The sequence below is a fragment of the Cavia porcellus genome, unplaced genomic scaffold (genome assembly GCF_034190915.1).
Source record: "Cavia porcellus strain 051 isolate PalLab524CR breed Dunkin Hartley unplaced genomic scaffold, mCavPor4.1 scaffold_29, whole genome shotgun sequence".
Taxonomy (NCBI): domain Eukaryota; kingdom Metazoa; phylum Chordata; class Mammalia; order Rodentia; family Caviidae; genus Cavia; species Cavia porcellus.
This window is the reverse complement of record NW_026947512.1, coordinates 15,012,918-15,030,053: the sequence shown is the minus strand read 5'-3', so window position 1 is coordinate 15,030,053 and position 17,136 is coordinate 15,012,918. Positions and strand designations below refer to the sequence as shown.

Below are 17,136 nucleotides of genomic sequence, written 5' to 3'. Positions count from 1 at the left end.
GTCCCAAATATACAATAGCTATTGTAAAGGAACTAGGGAAAGGGACAGTAGGGAAAAGGGGAATAAATAGAAGTCAGTTGTACTGTTAGTATCTCTTAGTTCATTAGAAAGGAAGATTTGTGCCAATATTGATTCGAGAAATTTTTATACCCATATCTTATACCCCGAGCAACAACTTTAAAGATAATGTATAAACTATTATTATTCTCTTATTTTGTTGTGAAATTTTGTTTTATCTTTTTCCTCATAAAAAATTTGGATTTCATATGTCATGAAATACTATGTTTTTTTTTTAATTGCTGAAAAACTTAAAATTAGGCAATAAAAATGTAGGTGGCAGGTCTGATTTAGTCCATGGGCCAATGCTTGTTGACTCTGATAGTAGTGATATCTCCACATCTAGAATATCTGCCTAAATTTTCTGGGTGGCCTGTCCAAGCTCCTTGGATGAGAAACAACCATTGCTTAGGAAGAAATTTTTACTGAGTAAATTTGAATGATTCTCACACCAGCAATGAACTGCTTTTTAATGTTAGGTGTTTTTTTTACTACCTAGAGCAAACCAAGGAACATTCTGTGAGTCTTGGAGGGAAAGCTATAAAGAAGGGTCCCTTGCATACTTTTGAAATTTTTCTGTCTTTCCTTCTCTTTCCTTTCACTGAAGTGTCAGAACACCTACCTTTTCAGGATCTGGCGCTGGCCGGTGCTCCTGGGGGTTGGTAGAAGCAAGGAAGGGGGACTGTGAGCAGGAGCAGAGTGGCATTCATCTTTAGGCTACCTGTTGGCAGTCTTTTCTTTCTCTCCCCAAACTGCCAGTGGCACAAGATGCAAATTGCCCCGATGACTGATCAGTAGCATGCTTACCCTTGGTAAGAATGTTTTATTAAAAAAAGTAGACATTTATATACATATGTTTGTATGCAGATACAAGAAGCTGATTGTTTAGGATGCTAATGAAGAAATATCTTGTGTCTGACATCTGGAAGGGAGAAAAAGGAAGAACGAGGAGGCAGAGAAGTTGAGTTGTGATGGGGCCCAGTGACAGAATTGTGTGGGGAGTTTGGAACTATCACAAGGGGAGCCAAAAACCGCAGATCTTTGTCTTCACACTCGCTGTGGCATTAGACTGTGAGACACCAGGAAGGTGGGGAAATTCTCTGCAGCTGAGACAGTAGTTGATACAGTTGAAGGTTGTATGCTGACTTGATTTCTAAGACTTGTGTTACAGTGTTTCAGTGAAGAGATCTAGATGTCTACCTCCCACCTCCCTATTTACCTACCTATCTCCCTGCTTAGTATGCGTGTGCTTAGAAATTGTAACATCATATTTCTGAAAACAGTGGCCACCATACAAGTAATTTACTCCTGAGATGACCTCAGTAGAGGTCATAATTCCTTCTGGTAGTGTAGTTGCTAGACTTTATTTAGCTATGTAGGAAGGAATTGGGGATGAAGATGCCTAGCATAGAGACCCTCAGTTTGATCCCTGGTACTGGGAAAAAAGGGAGAGCTAAGATGTAACTGACGATGAGAGGGAGGAACAACAAACCCAAAAGAAGGATTTCTGATTCTCAGCCTGTGATCGCATGGCTGACTGAGGCATCTGGGGATGCAGCTTCTCATGGTCCTCAGGCACAGAGCACTGCAGGACCCTGTGGGAGGAGAAACTGTTCTCATACAGCACATTTATGTTCTCCCTCGGCAGAAGAGGCTTGTGTCTCCAACTCCTAGCTTACTGGTCAGGGACAGTCATGTGGCTCCACTGAACTCCAGAGGTTCCAGTGGCATCGTTCGAGCGTATTCTCAGGTAGTGGAGAGCCAGAGATATGATGTAAGGAACATGAGTGACTGTATCTGTGTTGTTAGTACCCTGTATCAGATGGACCGGAGCACGCTGTGTTGTGGCCAGAATCATCGAGTATTCAGTGAGCTTAAGGAAGGAGTTGTAAAATAGCGACTGTCATTAGTGAAATGCCCAGTATTTTAAATAACTTGAAAGAGCCTTTCCTAGAGAACCACTGCTCTATCCTTAATGAATAATAACGTTTTAAATCATGATGCAAAAGACTTTACCTGGACCTGTGTTTTAACACTTTTTGTTTTTAATGATGTACATGAGATAGTATAATGATGTCATGTTTTGTTGATATTGCTGGGCAGATTTTTTGCTTCAGAGCTTGAGTTTAAAATACCAAACGTACATGGAGCTGATACCCAGATCTTCATTTCTCTTCCCCTTCAGGAATTTGATTTGGCCTTAAGTCTTCTTTTCTTAGCTCTTAAAGGGCTTCAGTTGTGAGAAACTTCCTTCTCTGAATTCCATGGTGCTCCTCATTGGAATCTATAAAAATGCTGCCTTTGGGGCCATACGTGAAGTGATAAAAAGCAAGTACATGGAATGTTCTGGAATAGCTGTGTTTTTAAAACGAGTGTGCCATTGGTATAGTTTGCTATGGTGGCTTAGTCTACAGCTGAAGAGAGTGAAAACATTCAGAGATAACCGTCTGGCATCAAAAACCATATGGCATTAAAAAACGATTTGATGGTTTATGATCATTATTTATACTTCAGCTAGTTCTTACTGAATCCTGTTTTTCGTCAGGCACTGGAGCACGGAGCTGAACGCTGAGAATAAGGGGATGAAATTTACCATACCTATATTCCATTCACCATACCTATAGATGCCAACATGAAAATGTGCCTCTCCCACTGAGGTCAACTTTCTTAATATTAATTGAAGAGAAATTCTTCTCATTAACTAAAATATCAAGGCAGTGGAAATGGAGCCATCTCATTAGATACTGACAGTGTTTCGGCTTCTGGAGTGTCACCCTTCCTCTCAGATCACTTAGCATCGCCACCTGCAGGGTGAAACAAAAGTGTACTTTTTTCCCTTTATAGTTGCTTTCAGTCCCTTTTCACCCCCCAAGACCAGTGACACCCACTTATATTTCGTCCTCTGGAGTCTGCTCACATGACTAGGTCGCCTTCAGGAACAGCGCCTGAGAGGCTTAGATTTACCGGATGCCCTGGGGCACAGGTTACAGCCTTTCAGGCCAGCATAAGATGAGCTTGTCAACCACTGTCTCTCATTTCACAGCGTTTTTGGCATAAATCAGACATTTGTCTCTTGGATAGTTAATGTTAGGTGTTAACTCTGATAGATCGAGGGATAGCTAACCAACAGTTGAAGCATTGTTTTCTGGGTGTGTCTGCGAGGGTGTTTTTGGAAGAGATTGCATGAGTTGGTGGACTGACTGTGGAAGATTTACCTTCAGTGTGGGCAGGTGTCTCGAGGTCTAGATGTTACAAAAAGGCAGGGAAAAAATGTCAGTGTCTGTTTTCACATTCTCCCAGAGCTGAGACAAGACCTCCTTCTCTGACATGGGTTAGAACTCCAGGTTCTCTGGGTTTTGGAGTCCACAGCTCACAGCTGTGGCTCCCTGGGCTTGGGTTAGAACTCCAGGTTCTCTGGGTTTTGGAGTCCACAGCTCAGAGCTGTGGCTCCCTGGGCTCTTGTGCTTTTGGCCTCAGACTAAGAATCCATCATCGGCTTCCTTTGGACTTGGACTGAATCACACCACTGCCTCCTCTGGTTTATGCATACTCTGTTATGGGACTTCACAGCCTACACCAGTGTAGACCAGTTCCTCTTATAAATTAATTAATTCTCTCTATTTAAATCTGTCCATCTGCTTGTCAGTCTGTAATTATCATCATCATCATCATCATCATTTATCATATCTGTCTCCTCCCTCTCATTGGTTCTGCTTCTCTGTAGAATTAATACAGTCTCCAACTCCCAGGAAATGCATGTGAGTATTTCCAAGTTTTTCACTAGGACTAAGGGGAGAGGCAAAATAACCCACACTCTCTGAAGGGGTTAGTAGCACAATTTATCTAAATAAACTGTATTATAATACATTTTGAAACAATGTTATCAGTTTTATATCCTCAATGGAGCTGAGAGATAAACAATCATGCTTTTTCCGCCTGGATTTCTTGTTTTCAAATCTTGGAAGGTGAAGACTTGAGACCTATGCTGAACCTGATAATGAAATTACTTTATTGCCTTTACATACACATTTGTTTTCAAATCACCTTTCAAGTTAACATAGAGTAAACACATACATCTCTATAAATGGGTTGTATGTTGCACCCAGATGTAGTTTCATCGGTCAGTACACTTTATAAGTTGCAAGCATTTTATAATCTCTCTTCACTGTATAATCTGCATTATTGTTAATTCATTCATGCTTAAGTGTAAACCAAGGACACATGAGGACAGCCTTGCCATAGATCAGATGTATCCTGTTCTATACAGGACAGATTGGAATGGTTCTGAAGAAATGCTTCTCATTCTCTCCTCCTCTGTCACTCTGTTAAACATGCAGGAGGTGCCCCAGCCTTAATTTTCACCCCACTGTATTTACTGTCACTACACTGTGAGTATGGAGTATGGTTAGCTGAAAGTTACTAGCGTGTGTAAATAGGGCTTGACAGTTTATAGCGCACAAAGGGAAACTGCCTTTTGGGTTTGTAGCATGCCACAGGAGGGGGTTCCTGGACAACCAAGGAGTAAAAAATATGTTCACATCATTTACTAATGAAGCTAATTGTATTTCCTATTTTCCATTTTATTGTTCACTATGTATAGAACCACAGTGAACTCTTGAGGGATGAATTCGGTTTTTTGCTTAATCAGACCCACAAATATTTGTGCCGCTTCCCATCTAGCAAAATCCCTTGGAGATTAAAGATGATCTAATCCAGTAACAACTAGTTGGAATATGATATATTTTAAAATTTCAAAATCATTGTAATTGTACTTTTTTGTTTTCATTAAGAAAATACACATTGACCAACGTCTGTAAATTTTACAGTTCTTTCAACTCGTTTTCTTAAGCAGATAAATGTATAATATGTAAAACAATTATGTTTATCTTATGTGTATATTTATATACACACACATATAGCAGATAATGTATTCTGCTTTTACATGCATATGACTTTTCAGGTATTTACAGTAACTTGAGTATTGACATCTATCTTTTATTACTTTATGAATGATGGATACATCAAATGAGTTTGTCTTAGGTCACAGCACAGGGAAGAGCTTTTCTTTGTCATTTAGATTTTAACTAATTCTTATTTAAGCCTGTTTTGTGTTAGGCACTGTGGTGCCAAGCACAGTGCCTGGAAGACTTCTTTCTAGGGTCCACCTCTTAGAGTTTCCTTGATCTCCTGATAGTGCCAACTTGGGAGTGGCTCCAGATACAAAGTGTAGCACTTACTAAATGGAAATGAAGTCAGTAGAAAATTTGAAACAAACACACATGGGAACTGCGCAGTTACCAGGCACCTATGTATACTTAGTTTGTGTTGTCTAACACTTCCTGAAAACAAAATGAGAAACATATTAAGGAGTGAGGACATAACACAGTTTTGACTCTTTGTATTATTTGCATATATAACGATTTAGATGAGAGTTAATCTGGCAAAATTTTTACAATGAAAATTCTGGACTGAACTTTGAGTTGATTCTTAAAGTGATTGAAAGATGCATTTTGCTAGGAGCCTGCCCCTAGAAACAGTGGGATTAACTGATAACTTGTTGCCAATACCTGATCATTTAGGCCTAGAGCTAACTCCCTTTTTGTTACTTCCTGTTTTTTCTTGAATCATAAAATATGGAGAAGGAAAGCAATTATTTTGAAGATGGTACAAAATAAAATAGGAAAAGATAATGTGAGCTACTCCAAGTTATACTCACATAAAACTAAGAAAATAATTCGATAAATTCTCTAGATTAAGGTTTGTTTATTATAGGAAACTATTGTGGTGTAAACTTTGGCAACATTGAAATTAATTTAGATTATTCTTTGGCACTTAGGAAATGATATTCTGAATGAGAAAAGAACTGAATGAATTAATTTCTTCTAATTATTCATTGCCTGATTTTAACGGTGATCTCTAAATCTTTTCTCTGACTATCCAGAGAATGTCTTTGATGGAAAATAGAATCCGGTATGTGATTTTAGTTTTATGTGGTAGGCTTCAGATATTAATTATAAATACCAAGGATGCTTCTAGTATGAAATGAATGTGCAGACACAGTGGCAAAATTTAGCTATCAACAAAGAAAAGAAAAAGAGCACTATAATGGCCTGAGTGTTGATGTGCTCCCAAAGTTAGAGTGCTGAAACCCTCATTTTCCCAGGTGATGGTATTGCTGCATAAGGACGTGATGCCGGATCCCTACAGAGCCAGGACCGTGGTGCAGGCTTTCTGCAAGGATAAAAAGCTTTTTATTGATGAAGGAAAAGCTGCTTATTGGGTGGATAGCGAAAGGGAGTTTTAGTGTTTCTTGCACAGATGTTGATGGTCATCCTGTCTTGTCTCAGGGTGCATATTTCTTTTTGTGGGAATTACCATGTTTGTGTAGGAGATCTTGAACTTATGAAAACATCTTTGATCTTAGAAGCATTGGCTTCTTCGGTGCATGCCCATTTCAAAAACTGGCTACAAACTGTCTGTGTAGATCTGAAAAATACCTGTAGTGCTGTGCTATTTAAGGGGTTTATACCCAATTGCATTCAGGCTTTCAGCTGATTTCATTGGTGTAAAAGATGGACCTCTGGGTCGTGATTGGGCTGTGAGGGTGGAGTCCTCCTGAATGGATTAGAGCTTTTATTTCAAAAGCGGCCCAAGAAAGACCTTTAGCCCCTTCCACCAAGTGAATCTAGTATAAGAAGGCCCTTTCTGTGAGCCAGAAAGTAGGTACTCATCAGACACCAAGCATCTAGAACTGAGAAATAAATTTCTGATGTCTGTAAGTCATTGCTTTAAATATATCTATATCTATATCTATCTATCTATCTATTTTGTATAGCAGCTCAGAATGGACAACGAGAAGCATTATTTTGAAAGAAAAAGGCAATGAGAGAAGTCTGGGGAGAAATAAAAGAATTGCATTTGGTTTTTTTTAAAATAAATCATTTGTAGTCAGAGGGTTAGGTGTGGTGACAAGATTGGTTTTTTTCCAGATACTTCTTTTGATGCTAGCATTTTATTATGGAAAATGGAGCCATGTTGTGCCTACTCTGTTCCCCTATCAGAAGCTTCTGGAAGTGCTCAGCCCTAGGTATTTGCTCGCCCTTCCTCAGCCTCCACCTGCCCCATAGAGCTGAGCTATTTTGTTCCCTCTTTGCTTTCAGCCAGCTGATGAAAACATTTTGTCTTTTCTGTATCACGAGATTCCCATGCTTCTGTTTTTCCCTGTACAGGAGAATTTAAGTGAGAGAGATCTTAAAACTTGTATCTTTTTCAAAATGGAAAAAGAATACTGAGAACTAGGCAAGGTGAGAAAGTACTCAAGGAAAATTCAAATTTCATCCAAAATTTCAGCCATGGAACTACTAATTAGATAGAGAGTGAAATCATGACTTAGTAGAATTTTACAATGGCAGACCCTTGAAGGCTGTCTCATCTGACCTTCACCTAAAACTGAAAATTTCTTGTCAGAGATCCCGTTTGCCTGCTGCTAGTGGGAATGGGGAAGCTTTGCTCCTATCACTTCCCTGTTGTTTTGTAGTCTCCCTAATGGGTATAAGTCTCTGACGGAAATGAGAAGATACATGACACATTTTATGGATGACACTAATGTTCAGGTGGAAGAGCAGAAATGGAAAAACAGAAAGAGCAAAGACACCCAGACACACACACATGCGCGCACACACGCACCATCCCAGCTCTCTCAGCTGCCTTCAATCATCTCCTGACTCAGTTCAGTTAAGATTTCAAGAGAGAAAAAAGGGACAAGAGAGTGAAAAGAAGGAATGACACCATCTTTGGCTCCTGCAGACCCAGTGAGTTGCAGGATTCCTCGCCCAACAGGTGGCTGTGGGCTTGACTGGCTGGCAGATCTGTTGTGTGGGCTTCTTGCTACCATGGGGTACAGCAGATTTCAAGTCCCAAGTTCAGCATCCCACTGTGGGTGTCTTGCAAATACAGTAATGTAAACAGCACTTATCTGGGCAGGCCCAGGACAGCACTTTCACAGAGATGATTAGGTTTCTGCTGAGTAAAAAGCACCACCCAGCAGGTTCACACCCTGCCTTGGCTTCCCAAGGAAGGTGCTATTTTTATAGATGTTCACAAAGCTGCCTCTGTGATTAAACCTCAGGGCCTCACTAAATCATAATAGTGTCTACACATTCTCACTGATAAGGCTTTTTTTTTTTTTTTTTTGCCAAGCTTCACTGTAAGATGAGATTGACAAAAGTAATGAATCCTATCTATATTGTGTGTGTGTGTGTGTGTGTGTGTATGTACATGAACTTGTGCATATTTGCCAGAAGTTTTACATACAGACCTGAAAACTAAATATATCCACCACCATGAAAATTTGAACTTTAAACAGCAAGTACTGTATGTAGTTCATCCTCTAGAAGTAGTCATTTTGCAAAATGTGCTTATTTTTGATGCATTACAGAATAAATTTGAAAAATTAGTAAAATGTATACCTTACTATATTAGTCTATTCACATTACTATAACAAAGTACCAGATTGGGTGGTTTATAAACAACAGAAAAATCATTTCTCACTTGTCTAGAGATTGGAGAGTTCTAAATCAAGATACCTTTTTCCCTGTATCTGTGTCCTCACATTTTGAAGATGCACAGAAACAATTTTTATTTGACTACTAACTCCATTCAGGTGGACTCTGCCCTTCTGATCTACTCATATCCTGAAGCCCCATCTCCTATCACCATCTCCTATCACCTGGGACATTAGATGCCAATATATGAATTTTAGGTCACACGCAAACATCCAGGCCACAGAGTTGTGATATTCCAGATAAGTACGTGATTTGATTCTATGGGTGATTCCCTTGCTCCGTTTGTTTAGCTTGGGAATTCTATCCCGAGCTGCCTGTGTATACGCCTTTCTAGGATACAGTTGTCTCTTTGAGGGCTTGTAAAAGTGAGCTTTTAGACTTTCCCACAGAGATTCAAAGTCTGTGGGTCAAGAGTGGGCTAGGGATGTACATTTGCGTGTGGTATTGGAAGTGGTTACAGCACTGGGGGTTCCCAGGCCCTTGTCTATGGCTTGGAAAGTCCACCTGCCTTAGAGATGTTCTGTACTGGGCTTCCCCACCTGGGCAGGGAGTGATACACATTCTATTGGTCTTCTCAGTTCTCATCTCATCTCCTAGTAGTAGAGAATTTAGTGAATCCTTAATTCCAAATGAGTAGAGATACCTATTATAAAAACATACTGGCTCTCCTAGAATAATTATACTCCTTTAGATTAGAGAAAGCTGCTTAGATGACTTTAGGAAAACTGAAAAGGTGTGGTCTCTAACTTCTGATGCTATTTGGGTAAAAGGCAGCTAAAATTATCTTCTACTGCAAGAGTATAAAGAAAGGTAGGGCTGATACTTCCTGAATAGAGGCCCAAAATGTCACAAGATCTGGGGGAACAGACACTAGTGGTTATCTTGTGTCACATATGTCCAAAGAATCTAAGATGATGATTATTGTTAACCTTTTATTTTTGTGCTTTAAAAAGGAGGTTTTTTAAAAATCAGATCTGGGTGAGATTCAAGTCATGAACTCCATGTCTTAAGTCCTGAACACAGTGGAAAATTTGAGCTCCCAAAGGCTTATATACTGTCACCGCTGTGCCTTTGCTGGGCTTCAACAGGAAGGAGACATGCTCAAGAAATAAAAACTAAAGATGCTCTGTCCAAAGTGTAGTCATAATTAAAAGATTTATCAGGAGGTTAAGAAAGAATGAAGGTTCATTCATTCTCTAGGCCTGAAGGTGCTAGAGGAAGGAGTTCTTGGTGGGAACTGTCAGATGCACCCAGCCTCTGGAAAGGGTTTGCCTGGCAAGAACTGACAACTGGGATGGGAAAAGGAGTAGGCATTTCCAAACTGCAGCCTAGAACAACAGAGGAAATATGCTGTCTTAATACTATTGTCCTCCTGCTTTTATACTCAATCTGAAGCCAGACACAAAGGATTCTGGAATGGAAGCCAGCCCTGAAAACATAGAGCAGAGGAGAAGAGAGCCAAGAACAACAAGGAAGGGCGTTTGTCTAAGGACTAACACACAGAAACAGGTGGGTTATTGGTTGTCATGGGCTATAAGAATCTACTTGGACTGGCATTGAGATGACGACTATAGATACTTACTGAGACAAAACTCTTACAAGGTTCTCTCAGTTCAGGGTTTATACTGCCAAAGACTAGTTAGAATAGTCAAGGAAATATACCTGAAACTGAATGTTTTTTTTTTAAATGTCATAAACACATAAAAAGATGATGAACATCAGTAGCCTTTAGGGAATTATAAATCAAATCTACAATAAGATGCTAGTATACACCCACAACAGTGATTATAATCTGAAAGAAAGACACAGAAATAACAAATGTTGCCAGGATATAGAACAGTGAGAACCCTCACTAAATGGAAAAGTGTGTTAGGAATGTAAAATGTTATAACCACTTTGGGAATCAGTTGGTAGTTTCTTCGAAGCCTAATCAAGGATTTACAGATTAACACAGGACTTCTACTCCTAGATACCTAATAAATAAAAACACGTGCCTATTCAAAAGATTACACATTAGTATTGATTGCAGTCTTACGATGGTCCCAAAGTGCAAACAATCCACGTGTCTGCCCTGCTTGGTGAATGGGTAAATAGAATGTGGTGCATCTGTGCAAATGTACACTATATCTGGGAAAGACAGTGTCTCAGCCTGTTTTGTACTACCATAACAGAACCCGTTAAATTTATAGACAGTAGATGTTTATTTGGCTTATGGTTCTGGATGCTGAGAAGTCCAAGACTGGAAGGTCACATCTGGTTAGAAGTCTTACTCATCATAACTTTGTAGAAAGCAAGAGAACAGATGTGCGTGAGAGAAAAATCAGGCCAAACTCCCATCCTTTTTATCAGGACTTACTGCCATGACAGCTGAACCATATCCATGATAATAGTACTGATCTGTTGATGACAGCAAGGTGTTCATGTCCTCCTTTTTTCTTAAAGGTTCTTCATTTCTTAAATGTTCCTAATACTGTTACAATGGGAATTAAATTTCAAAGTGAGTTTTATGGTAGACACCAGACTACAGCATTTTAATCCTGGTCCTCCAAAACTCATGGCTTTTCATAAAAAATACATTGTGAGCCCCCAAAGTCTTATTTCAGTATCAACTCAGAATACGAAAGCCCAAAACCTCATCTAAATCAGATATGGGTAAGATTCAAGGCACATTTCATCCTGGGGTGGATTCCCCCCAGCCATGAGCATGCAAAATACAAGTTACATACTTTGAAAATATAGTGGCAGGACAGGCCCGCAAAACTGTTTTCATGCAGAAAAGAAAAGAGGGAGAACCTGTCTAAATGAGTCCAGTACCCAACACTAAGTCTTAAAACTGGAGAGTAACCTCCTCTGAATCTTTGTATCCTGGATGTTCTAGGTTGTTTGGTGTCCCCAGAATTTCAGAAAGTCTCACCCCAATGATTGCTTTCATGTTAGATATTCCAGATTAGAGTCCCTGCCTGCAGCATTCCAAGGCTGCCACTTCACATTGGTTGCTCTGCAATTCCGTGGTCTTGGGGGGGTGACTCCTCTTCCATGGCCCCTTAGGGATTGTCCTAGTAGGGGCTCTATTGTAGCTTTTGAAATTGAGGTCAAGATAAGCATGCCCCACAGCTTTTGCATTCTCTGAATGCACAAACTTAGCAACACATGGACGCCACCAGGTTTACTTTCTGGAGTTGTAGTCAGAGTCACAGCTGGGGTGGCCAAGTGCTACACATTGGAATTTACGAAGCAGAATCTCAGTGAAGTTCTGGGCAGTAAGCCCATGAAAGGTCCCCAGGCCATGCTTTAAAGTGAAGCTGCCTTCCTAGAGCTGTGGGCCTGCAGTGAGAAAGCAGTTTCCAAGATCTCTGAGATGACTTTGGGGTAATTCTTCCATGTCTTCATGAATAGTAGTTGGCTTCTTTCTATCTCTACTGATCTCTAGTGAATGGCAGACTGGCCACCCTCTTAGAATTCTTCCCCTAAAATGCCTTTTTTACTCTTAATAAGACCATATTGTGAATTTTCTACTGTTTTCCCTTTAATCATAATTCCCAATTTTAAGTAATTTATTTTCAATCATGCATCATTCTTTGTGGTTAAAAGTAGACATGCATCAGACTGAATGCATTGCTGTTTAAGTATTTCTTCCATCATATAGCATTATTCATTGCTCTTTTGTATTCCGTAAAGTCCCAAGAAATGGATATCTGTGCACTAACCACTGTGAAAATATACAAGGATAACCTTCACTCCAGTTTCCATTGCTTTGTTCTTTATTTCTGTCCTATACCTTAGCATGGTGACATCTATTTAAGCAATCAGTAATTGCTTAAATAATTAATAATGGAGTAACCTTCACTCTAGTTTCCATTGTTTTGTTCTTTATGTCTGTCTCATACCTTATCAGAATGACATCGGCTATCTATATTTGTACTAACATTTTGGTCATAATCACTTAAAAAATCAGTAAGAAGATTAAGACTTTCCCTACATCTCCTCTTCCCCGTCTTTACCAGAATTGTCCTCACTCCATTTATAACCATCTAAACTTTTCCTAGTTTGCTTCTCCAAACTCTTCCATTCTCTGCCCTATAGCCAGTTCCAAAATTACTTACATTTTTGAGAATATTTGTTGCACTAATAGCCTCAATTCTTGGAACCAGTTTTCTATCCTAATTTATTTTGTGTTAGAACAGAATATCAGAGACTGGGTAATTTATAAACAGAAGTTTGTGTGGCTTATGGTAGCTAGGGAGTTCAAGACGAAGGGGCCTCATTTGGAGAGAACTTGCATGCTGTCATATAATGAAGTTAACACATTGAAAGAGCCTGTATGAGAGAGAAAAATCAGACCAAGCACATTCTTTTTTAAATCAGGAATCCACTCATGTGATAAGGTCATTAATTCACCCATGAAGCAGAGCCCTTAGCACCTAGTTCTTTGTTAAAGACCTCACCTCTGGGCCCAGGATATAGCTCAGTGGCACAGCGCCTACCTAGGCAAGTGTGAGGTTGTGAGTTTGATCCCTGGTACCAACACAAACAAACAAACACTCACTTTTTATTACTGCTGCAGTGGAAATTAAATTTCAGCATGATTTTTAGGAGAGTCCTTTAAGCCGTAGCAGAGAGAAGTGGAGGGAAGAATAGGGAGAAGAGTTTACTGTTGTACTGCTAACCAGTAATACAGTAGAATTTACTGACATGGGATAAATATAAAAAAAAATTACATGAAGTAAGAAAAGACAGACACATATTCTATGACTCCATTTATATAAAATGTCCAGACAAGATAAATCTATAAAGTCACAGAAATTTAAAGCATTTTAAGCATTAATGATATTTTTCCTTTCTTTGGTCCTGCGTTGAGTGTTACTGATGGCTTTGAATAGAAAAGGTCCAAACTTGGTAGTTTGGTTATTGTCAGGTGCATTTGTTTAGCTCTAATCTGGATTATGGAGATTTGTTATTTTAAAAAAGCAAATTATGTGTGGGGGACAGGAAAGCTGTTTAATAAAAATGGAAATATCTTCCAAAGCTTTTAAAGACGTACTTACTTAAGGCAGTAAGTAGAAAAGGCAGAAATGGCTTTTTAAAATTGAGACTACAGACAGTAAGCAAGACCCATGATGAAGAGGAGACGCCACCTGTGCATTTATAGCAGGATCAAATTCCTAATATCTAGGACTCTGTTACAGCTCGACGTGGGACTCTTCTGCCATGCTGCATGGTGTGTTTTATTTCAGGTGCCTGTTTCACCATCTCTTTTACATATTTAGGGTTTTTAGCACTATTTGCTCAACTGTAGTTCATTGGTTCTACATCCTTAACTCTCTCCTCGCCTGTCTTCTGTTCTCTCCTGCCTCTTTTCTGATGCTTTCTTAGAAATGTTGGTGGACTCTGACAGCTCCTATTTCTAACACTTATACCCTCTTTACCAGTGTTAAAAGCTCTGGCTTTTGATTATATTAAGCTTAATGCTGGATATTTTATTTATAAATAATATTTTATTTATTATTTTAAAAACTCTGTTGTGTTTATCGATATTATCTTTGCAAATGGTTTTCTTCACATTGCTTTGGGGTACCATAGAAGCACAATTTTCGGTAGTTCATTACAAATCGTGATAGGATGGACTGACTTTGTGGGAAAAGTCCTGACTCACAGTGTTGGTGGTAGTATAAACACTCCTGCCATTGCCAGCTGTTAGCAACCAATGAATGTATCAGTTGACCACTGCTTACATAATTTCTGAGAATTCAAAAATCGGTGCTTACATGTAGGTTTGTGTCAGTTCCAGCACACTTCATCAGGGGATTAATCCTAATACTCCAAGTACCTGCACTGTCTGAGCCTGTGAAGGAGGTTAGGCCAGTTGAATTTTTAAAGTCTATGTGATTATAAAATTTGGGAGCTCAAGTCATAAAAGACATCATATAAATATAAGACACGATCATGGAAACAGCTCATAAATATATTTAATAATAGCCTTGTATCTCAGATTGGTAGTAAAAGCTCAATGCTTTCAGTTTGGTCATAATGCATTAATGTTATTTATTTAATGTATACTTTGTGTCATGCTTCAGTTTAGGCCCTAGTGTGAAGATCAAGGTAATACAAGTACGCATCTCAGAGGGTCCACCATGGAAAAGACAAATGGGGGTAATTCCAGTAAAATACACTCTGTGTGGGTAAATTAAAAAAGCAGTGATCCCAGACTTAGAAATAGCAGGGAGGTCTTTAGAGGTAAGGAGAAACTTTCTGAAGAAATGATGTCTGAATGGAACCCTGGGGAACTGTCTAACCCTTGGAAACTGCTTCAGCAGAGCTGGCAATAGCAGGTAGATTTAATAGACATTGTTTTATGCATAGTTTTATAGAATTTTATATTTGCACATCAACACAGTGATGTTCTAGGAAACCAATAGATTAACAAAAGGTTCATCTCCACGGTTTCTTTGAGACCCTTCTGTCTAAAATATGAAAATTAGACATTTTATGCAAATAATCTGAATTCCAAAGCATTGTAAAACTGAGAATGGTATGATTCCCAGTGATATTTTTTTTAACAGATGCATTTGCAAATGCACTTCAGTTGGAAATAAAGGCAGTCCTCGAAGACAAAAATGAAAACTAAGTGGAAAAAAAAAAACATTTTCTTTGTTGTGTAAAAATAAAGAGCATGGCCAATTTCAGATGATGCATTGGTTTTATTTTCTATTGCTCAGATTCTTGGTTGCACATCCTGGGCTTAGTGGCATAGTAATGAGCTTAGTGGCAGTTGCTCTATACATGACAGTCCCTCCCTGTGTGACAGGGCGGTGGCTGTGTGATTTGGGACAGTGCTGCAGAGTGACAGGCACCCCTTGTGCTATAAACCTCTCCACTTAACCTCCAAAACACTAGAACAGGTTTTCACAAGGTGCTGTCCAATAAAAGCCCCAAGTGTGGTCACCATGGAGAGCATGGGGAGCAAAGGGAATTAATGAGGATTCTTGCACCCTGCTTCAGACTGGCTCAGTCAGCATCTCTGGGAGGTGAGCTTTCAAATCCATTCTTTTATCAAGTTCCTGAAGTAACTGTTCACACTGCTTGGAGCTTACAGTGTCTGACAGTATCAACTATTCTAAGATGTTCCTAGAGTTGAACAAAGCTTCTTTATCTTTTCTCCATCATCTACTTTCATCCACTGGGAGCAGGTTTACTTACCAGCTTAGTGAAGGGATTCAGTGGACTGATAGATTTGATATATTTTAATTCTCATCAAAAAGACCCACATACTATGTTGACAGTACTCTTTATTTGTTTGATTTTTTTTGCTCACAGTCAATAAAATTCCTCATTTTTCAAATATAATTGTTTTTTTGCGCTACAGATTGAACCCATGTATTCTGCCACTGCTGAACTACACTCCTACCCACAAATATATCTTTATCAAAAATTAGCTTTCATCATTATGAGAAAGCCAGTAGATGCACAAAATGTTCCTTACAGAACAATCAAAACAGAATTATATGTGTAAGTATTTTGACTGCTTAATATCTCTCAGGTGGTGATTATCGATTTTTCAGTATTCACTTGCTGATTTTCCAAGACTTTGTGCTTAGGGAGCTTGTGAATTTCATGGACCACTGAAAGGGATGCGGTGTCCATGCTGGGCCTTTCCTGTGGAATACACAGGTGGACACTCTTGTACCAGGCCTTTTTATGGGACCTGAAATTCACATTTAAATTGCGGATCAATAACTCAAATTCCATACAAATCCCATAACTTCTAGAAATTGGTCCATGGATTGTTTGGAACATTTCCCAGTCATTAGGTTTTTTCCTCAGGAATCTTTTCTAAGCTGGGAGCCATGGAGCATCATCTGTCTCCTCATAGGTGAGCAAGAGGCCATTGTTCTTTCCAAGCAGTGTTAAAGAGGGAGGAGGCATCCCAGAAGTGGCGGAGATTAAATGTGTAAACCTCTTTCCCTTTCCCACTGTGATGAGTCTCTCTCACCTCTCAGCACCTTGCGTCAGTGCTTTCCTGTTCATGTTCCTTTGTTTCCAGGCCCTCCCCTGTCTGGGAAAATGAGCAGTATTTTTCCCCCAGGTCATTTATAAATACAGGAATGACTTCTGCATGTAAGGAGTATGTGCAATGTTAACTATCTAACAGCCATTCCATTTTCAAATTCCTCCAAGTTTCTTTCTAAATTTTATATTCACTCAAGGTTTCCATATTGCACTTGATTGCCCTTAAATAGTTTTAAATAAAAAAATCTACCCCCCACTATTTTCTTGGGGTGAAGAGTCTGGATTGGGAGTGCAGTAAAAATCCCACAGCATCCTGTCATTTGCCCTCACTTGTTTCCTCGTGCTGTCATTCATCTTATTTCCCTATTTGCTGTCTTTCCTAGAACTTGAAGTTAGGTCTAGAGTAGTACGATAGAATTTGCTGTGAAGTTGGAAGTCTTCCTGAGTGATGTCCAAAACAGTAGCCATGAGCCATATGTAAAAATTCATTTTTAATTTATTGCACTCA

General features: G+C 39.2%; 1 protein-coding gene across 7 annotated transcripts in view; it reads left to right on the top strand.

Annotated features, from left to right (window-relative positions):
• Rgs7 (regulator of G protein signaling 7) overlaps positions 1–17,136 on the top strand; it is a 440,139-nt gene that overhangs the window by 161,235 nt on the left and 261,768 nt on the right. The window lies entirely within an intron of this gene.